The following is an 8,694-nucleotide window of genomic DNA, read 5'->3' as shown; positions in this document are numbered from 1 at the left end:
TCGATGCCAAGCATCTCAAACGTCTTCGTTGTCTGTTCGAGCCATTCATCTGCCTTAAGCGGCTCTTTCGGATCCCCGATAAACTCGTCCGGATTACACCGGAAGAACTCCCTCTTCAAGAAAGAAGGCCCTGCCTCAGCTGCCTGATTCCCAGCTCTAAGAATACCCAAAGCTCCTGCTATCTCTCTGGCCAAGGCACCCATAGCCTGCTGACCCACTGGCTCGGCCACATTGGCCTGCCCAACTCCCTCCTGCACTGCCGGAATCTCACCCTGTAACGGTACTTCCTGCCTCGCAGGTCTACCACGCCTAGCACCTCTTTCTCGTCCTGACATCCTAATAAAGGTAACACAGAACGTTAGCACATTCATAGGTGTGCCAAAACTAAACACTCACGTCCTAATGCATGGACAACTGTAATTCACTCCACATAAGCACATAAACACATAAGCACTTACGAATTTCATTTCCGGATAATGATAGTCCCAAGGCGTTACTAGAGTTCCGGTTAGAAACAGCATTGGTCAAGTGCCTTTCCAACAAGACTCCCAGAAACTCAAGGATCCAATCAACATCCCAGAAATTAAATCCCATACCCACATAGTCACATAAGCATGTTATCAATTAAGCACATAGCATATGATACTACATCTAAGTCTCTATCAAGCGAGACAAACCCATTGTGATCCTAATCACTTCCCACGTACCCAAAGTATTCGAACCCGGTACGCTCTGATACCAAGTTGTAACGCCCTCAAAATAATAACAATAAACCCATCAGATAAGACATGCATTTACATTTAAACTAACCGCATTCCTTTCATTCATTAGAATTCCAAGACATAAGTATTACATGTTAACCTCATAACAAAATGCCCTACGGGCTTACAGCTTTCCAAGTTAACACTTGGTTACAACAAAGAGTTCTAACTCGTTTACACATTAAGCCCTTGGCTTGAAATTACATGTAATACATCAACAGTAAACGACAAAACTATGCCCGCCACTAGCCTCCCAGCTATGTCCTTGGAGGTGGCATGCTTCCTGTACCTGAAAATGATATTCCCATATAGGGTGAGCCACAGCCCAGTAGAAATACACTAAACCAACCATGGACAATGACTAAAACATTAGCAATTGATAGTTGGTCAACACTGATACAATCACATAAATTACATATTTATGTCAACGACTCACAAGTCCCAATTACTTTTCATTTTCCCTTTTTAACAGATAAGCATGCTAGCTCTATCATCATTTCCACAGATATGTATAAAAACTATATCTCACATTCTCAACAGATATGTATATCAACAATATCCACAGATAAGCATACAAGCTGTATCCACACTTCACAACAGATATGTATATCAACAATATCCACAGATAAGCATACAAGCTGTATCCACACTTCACAAAGATAAGCATATGAGCTCTATCTTCACTTCTCTAGACAAGCATATGAGCTCTGTCTACGGAGTTCATCCCCTATCTCCTCCCAATACCTATCCGGTTTAGAGGTACATCCCCTATCTTCCCCTAAACCGCGGAGTACATCCCCTATCTCCTCCTCTACACATAACGTATATAAACACAATGGTTCTATATACAATCACACAATACATACAATTAATGTATTCTATCAACTGTCAAGTTCCATGACACATTCCATTGATTAGTTTATGTTTACTTAATCATCATGCATTGTCTACAACAATCTCGACTATCCTCCACCGATAGCCCAAAGCAGTTATTTCTAAAACAGAAAATAAATGCACAAATGGATATTCAATCAACATTTCATTTCCTCATTTCTCACCAATTAATTATCCCAATTAATTAAACAATGTAATTAGGCCATTTTCCATAATTACCATTTCAACCCTTAGGTCCCATTTTCATCAATGATTAAACAATCATTCCATTTTTTTTATGCCAAACATGCATCTAGGTTTATTATGAATAAAACCCCAACTTTTGTATAATTACACAAAAGCCCCAAACTTTCACAAAATTACCAAACCAAGCCCAACATCTCAAAATACCAAAATTTAAAGACAAAACCCATAGAGAGGAGTAGGTTATCCCTACCTTGAAGTTTTAGCCCAAAAGGAGATGAAAACTCCAAGATCAACTTGCTCCAATTCCAAACTTTTTCAGATTAAATCGAAGCTCTCAACACCCTCTATCTTTTTAACAAAGGCCCTAGGCTAGATTCACACCCTAGGGAGATCAAATCTTAGAGAGAGTGTAAGTTTAGGGAGAGAGAGTGTCGGATTTAGGGTTTAATCAAAGAAAAGGATTGAAAAAGTGATGTTTAAGACGCTGCTGTCCGCTGATATAAAACACTCTCGCTCGAGCGAAGGATTGGTCGCTCGAGCGACCAGACACAGAAAACTCTCGCTCGAGCCAAGAAGTTCTCGATCGAGCGAAGAAAAACCCAGACCGCTCGAGCCACGAAAAGCTTGCTCGAGCCAGAAACTACAACTCTCAGGTCCAGAACCAGGTGCAACACCACGCTCGCTCGAGCGAGCCACTCTGGCTCGACCCACCAGCACGAACCCACTCTTGCTCGAGCGACCAACTCCTCGCTCGAGCGAAGGTCCAAAATTCTGGGCAGCAACACTAGGCTCCCAAACACAACCAACCTGAAACAAACCTGCCCAACGCATCTTATAACTCAATATACAAAGTAAAGAGGATGCAAACTAGGAAATAAACAACTACCAACATTCACGGACACAAGTCCGGATCACTGTACAACAAGGGTAAACCCGGGATCGCTATATATGCATACAATATGTAAATGTATCTAGAGAGAACTAACGTATGATAGTAACTGAAACGTGACAATCCTATAGAATTAGAGAGAGTTGGTCAAAACTCCTTCATAATAAAATTTTAATACATTAAGAATAACCATAAAAAGTTTTTCTGGAAAGTCCAACACCTACCACTATTACCAAATTATTAAACTTTAAAGTAATATAACTTTTGATCTAGATGTCGTTTTTAAATAAAATTAGTATTTTTAGAATCCTCTCATAAACATCTATCAAACAAGATCCATGTTAACTATGAAATTCTAAAAAAAATTAAAATTTATTACTGTCGAACTTGATGTAGACAGTAACATATTGCCACAATAACATGTTTACTCTAACAATATTGTCCAAAAAAAGAAATTACTTTATATTTACTCAATTATGCGCCTCTTCTTTAGGAGTTTATAAAACAAAATAAATTGGGCTGTTATTTTTACCAAACAAGTGTCCAATTGAGAGGTTTTTGATTAAATTTCCCATAGAATTAATGTATGAGAAATGGCTTTCTCAAGTTCAAATTTAAATTTGAAAGAATTTGAAGAATTTGTGGAGTCCATTATTGGTTCCATTTAGATAATTTAAATAGTTCATTTTTAGGACTTTTAGGGTGTGTTTGATTGGACGGACTAAATAAAGGAGGATTAGAATCCATCAGACTTAAATCTTGGAACTGTGAATCCTCCGGACTATTTTGTTGGATTGGATGTGTATCCCGTGTTTGTTTTCTCATGGGATTAGATGTCTAGAAAGAACTATTTTTAGTGAATCCAATGTGTGGTTGGACAAACTGGATATGATAAATGAGCAAAAGACTATTTTATCATTTTTCAATTGTTTACTAAGTATTAGCAATATTAAACATATCTTTAATATTTTAATTATTTTTAGCTAGATTAAATAAAAATTTATTTTATTTTATTTTTTACACAATTAAATAAATTTATTTTTTAAAAATTAAGTAAATAAAATAAATAAATATCAATAAAAATATATGTTATTTTTTTAATTAAAATTTTAAATAAATTTATTTAAAAAAATAATAATAGTTAAATAATGAAATTAAATTAAACATCTATTAAAATTTAAATAATGAAATTAAATAAAATACAAACAAAATTTTAAAATAAAACATCAATAAAATATCTATAAAAAATTAAATAAAATAAAACATCAATGAAAGGTTAAATAAAAATTATGTTATTTTTAAATTGAGACATTTAAATTTTATTGAATTTTACTAAATATAATACATAATTAAATAGTAGAGGGTCAAAATGGTCATTTCACTACCTAATCCTAACAGTAAATTATCCCATGAAAATTGTCCCACACCACCCTAGACAGTATAATCTCATGTATGGGGATAAGGAGTCCGGCGGATTTAGAAAAAAAAAAAAAAAAACAAACGTTAGATTATCCACTTCCAATGGATTACAATCTAAATTGTAAATAGTCCGCTTTTATCCCTAATCAAACGCACCCTTAATGTATAACATCTATGAAAAAAGTTACATCAATTCAATTATTATAATTTTTTATTTTACAATGCTTGGCAGAAGGGCTTTTCATGGCCGGCGCCCGTCTATTTGCCAATGTTGGAGCTCTATTAACAAATCAGGGCCATGGATTTAGGCCTTAAGTTTCCTGGCCGAGTCGGGCCAAGCCAGCCCATTGGCTAGGCTTAGGGCATTGTCCAGTAATGTCAAACAAAATAATGATGGGAGGATATAGTGGAAGAAGTTAATTGACTGCTATCTATTCATACACTAATTGTAAATTCCAATTACAACTACAAATATGTTGAACTTATTATAAACACCTACTCCGCCCTCGTTAGGTTGCTTAATCTACGAACAATATTTTTACTTTTATTTTTTTGACAGAAAAAAAAATATATATATATATAGGAATAATTACAATCCAACGTAGGTTTTTTTTTTAAAAAAAAATCAAATAAATGATAAATTTTAGGGCAAATTACATATACCCCGACGTTTAGCAAAATTATAGATATCGCTGAGGTTTGAGAAATTACAGATACTCCCTGAAGGTACTATTTGCATAACAAATTAGGGAGCAAATTGTTATGAAAATATAAACCTCAGGGGCCTATTTGTTATGAAAATATAAACCTCCGGGGGTATCTGTAATTTCCGAAACCTCAGGGATATCTGTAATTTAGCTAAACCTCGAAGGAGGTATATGTAATTTGCCCTAAATTTTATAAATATTAATAATTAAACTCATAAACTTTCACATAAATTTGTAATTATTCTGTGAATGCATCAAAAAATTTTAATTACTCCAATATATATGTATATATATGTTGATGTAAATTAAAGAGGACAACATCAACCTTAATAAATAAATAAATCAATAAAAGAGATTAAAGTGTAATCTATAAACAGTAGACAGAAACACTGAAATCATGAATATAAGTTGGGGAAATCGAGACCTACAGATTTAGAGGAGATTTCGAATGAAGACTGATGTAATGAAGCACCTGCAATGGAAAAAAGAAGAAATCATAAATCATTGAAACGATGTCTTTTTTCCTTTTAATAAAAAGGTAAGCTTTGAAATTGAACCATTAGTTGCAGAGAGTTTGTAACAACTTAGGAGTATTGTCGAAAAGGATAAGGATCAAAAACAGATTCGTGTGTGGCAGGTTTGTTATTTGATTGATTTTATTCTAGTTTTATTATAAGACTCAAATTTTGGAATTTTTAAAATTTTTTAAAAAAGTAATAATAAAAAATAAATAATAGAGCAGGCCGACCAGTTGAAGGTCCAAATTTGCAGCCCATAAACACCTTTAATTGGAGCCTTTTAAGGTCTTAATTATCAGTCCACAAAAATTTTCGATTTATACTTTACATGGCCCCATATGGATAGCCCTAAATTACAGCCCAATTTCTTTGCTCTCGTCACCTGCAAATTGCAACTCCTTCGTCAAAGGGGTTACAGTTTAAGTCCAATATTGGCCCAAAAGGCTTTAAAGAATCAGATTCATAATGTTAAAACCTTTTGTTGAGTGCTAAGTTCCATTAATTAAAGTTAGTTTGGGTGGATAAATTTTATTTATAAAGACCCCAAAATTTATCACAGAATTAAAGACCCAAAGTGCCAGAAATTATGTCTCAAACCTAAAGCTAAGCACAGTTCCATTTGATTTGGTTTTGAAGTAAACCAAAATCAGACTACTATCCACCCTTTCATAAAATTTGAAATCAAATCAAATTATTAAAAATCTTGCAATCAAACCAAACCAAATCATGAAAACATGGTTCAATTCAGTTCAATTTGAAACAGTTTTCTTGAATTTTATCAATCATTCATAGCATAATCACAAGCTCAAATATCAAGTCACTAGGGAAAAGTCGTACCTGAAGGCACTCTCCAACAAAATTTAAGAATATATTTAATTTTATTATACTACTGTTCAAAGTACAACAAGTAACAATTCAAAAAATATGCTTTCAAAACATTATATCATAAACATTTTAATTTTATTAACAAACTTTAGGACCCTAAAGTATAAGCTTCATATTAACACAAAAATAACACTATGTTTGGGAATTTAGGAGAGAAAAGAAAAGAAATGATTACTTAAGTTATAAAATAAAAGAAATGAAATGAAATGATTATGATTTATCTCATTGTTTGGTTAGATTTCATAAGAGAAAAAAAAAAGAAATTATTTTATGTTATATTATCAAAAAAACCTTTTTATATTTTCAATCATTTTATTTTTTTTTTATTTTTACAAGGACAAAATTGGTACTATGAAAATATTAGTTTCTTTTCTCTCCCAATCTCTCTACTTTTGGAAAGATTAAAAATGATGGTTATAAGAGAAATAAGTTTCTCTCCGTTTCTTCCCATTTCTGCTTATTTCTCTATACTTAAGTTATCCAAACAAGTAAGAGAAATACATATCTCTCCATTTCTTTTCTTTTCTCTCCAAATCACTCAATCCAAACATAAAGTAAAAACACCCAGATGATAAGTCAAGAAAAAATTGTAAACATTAAACAAAACACACAAACCAAAGCTACTGTACACATGTTAACACTCTATAATCCAAAAAGCAAATTATAATTCACTAAATAAAGCACATCAGTGCTATGCAATCCCAACAAATTAAATTTAAAATTAAACACCAACCAATGAACACCAGTTGGTGCTATACAATTCTACAAAAATAAATTAAAATTAAACACTAAATAATCCATCGCAAAAAAATAAAAATTAAAGTTAAATACCAAACAATGCATGCAAAAGGTTATGTGGGGTGACCATTAGTTTAATGGTTAAGATTTGGCCTAATAACCTTGAAGTTATAGATTCAAGTCTTCGGACCACCACTTTGTGCATGATGCCAAAGGTTAGGTTTGTACTCAATCTTTCGTCTCTCAAACACACATTAATGTGTATTAATTGGGCGTTGTTTTTTTTTTTTTTTTACCAAACAATGCATGCACACTAGCCAATGCTCTGCATTGTAAGAAAATTAAAACTAAAATGCACATCACCTAGTGCTCTGCAATCTAAAAAAATTAATATTAAACACCAAACAATACACACCTTTTAGTGCTATTGCTGCCAACCACATTCTACTAGTTCTTTGCATATTATAAAGGGAGAATTACTTACCCATGGGCATTAGAAAAATTATTTACAAAAAAGCGAAAAAATTTATAATTTAATTATTAGTATTTATAATGTTTATCACATTTTTGTAAATATTTTTTCCGATCCCCACAAATCAATAATTCTCCCAATTATAAACCCCAAACCACATGAGAAAATTTTTATAAAAAAAATAAAAATTAAAATTAACTTGCCTACTATGTGACATGAGATTTTAAAGATGTACTCCCAACACAACCTGACATCAACCAAAAAATACCAAGTCACAGGTGTTTTATTCTTTAGAAAGCTTATACTAATTTATAAGGCATTTATAATTCTAGAAATCGTGACTTGGTATTTAATTCTAGAAGGCATACACTAATTTATTCCTTCTATATGACTTTAAGAAAATATATACAAAAATGAATTCATATACCAATTCCTGTCTCTTTTTCCTTAATATACGAATAAACATAATATTAGTTGAAGGTTTGAAAAGAATGAAATTAGTTATCAAAATTTAGCTATGAAATCTCCTCACTAACTATTAAACGAGTAATACATCAAATTATCAAGAGCACCTCAAAAACCTTCAAGTGTTATGCAAACTTTCAAACATAACTAATTAAGTTAAGAAACAACTAACATGCCTACGCAGTTCAATACAAAGCTAGACATTGGGTTATTGACGGTCCATTAATGTGTAAATTCTGTTAAATTATCCATCTCTATAAATCTCAATGACAAAGACTATGTTTGAACCTATATATGACCTTAGTACTTAAATAAAAAAAATCAATAACTACATAAGTGAAACAAACATTATATTGCATGCACCGAAGCTAAATTTAACAATCAACATTCTTGATAGAAAGTTTTACAAAAAGTGGGTCATAGCCAGTAAGGAGCATGTATACTTTATAAAAAAAATTGCCAGTAGTATATATGCTTTACAACAAGTGTGTTAAAGCTTTACAGAAGATGTGTCAAAAACATGAACATAAAAGTTTGATCATATTTCATGTGTTGATTGACCTTGCAAAATTTTGTGCTAGTACAAACATAATATGTAGATAAAAATTCTTGGGTTCAACACTTACTGTTAAATAATCACAAAAATTAGACAAAAGAACATAAGCCTATTAAAAGAGATAAATTCTATTTAATCCAATAACCAAAAAAAAAAAAATGATACAATTTCTCCACAAAATAAAACTAAAAGCCAAAATTACAA

At 32.2% G+C, this 8,694-nt stretch overlaps 1 long non-coding RNA gene across 1 annotated transcript; it reads right to left on the bottom strand.

Moving 5' to 3' along the window:
- Window positions 1–793: 793 nt before the first annotated feature.
- Window positions 794–5,500, bottom strand: LOC145789661 (uncharacterized). The gene is made up of 3 exons (XR_014327871.1): window positions 5,414–5,500; window positions 5,285–5,328; window positions 794–1,050 (listed from the first exon to the last, which is right to left on the bottom strand). It is a non-coding gene; the product is annotated as an uncharacterized LOC145789661 (long non-coding RNA).
- Between the last annotated feature and the right edge of the window lie 3,194 nt (window positions 5,501–8,694).

The sequence above is a fragment of the Camellia sinensis genome, chromosome 1, assembly GCF_055761805.1.
Source record: "Camellia sinensis isolate YWXY chromosome 1, ASM5576180v1, whole genome shotgun sequence".
NCBI classification, from domain to species: domain Eukaryota; kingdom Viridiplantae; phylum Streptophyta; class Magnoliopsida; order Ericales; family Theaceae; genus Camellia; species Camellia sinensis.
This window is presented reverse-complemented; position numbering and strand designations above follow the sequence as displayed.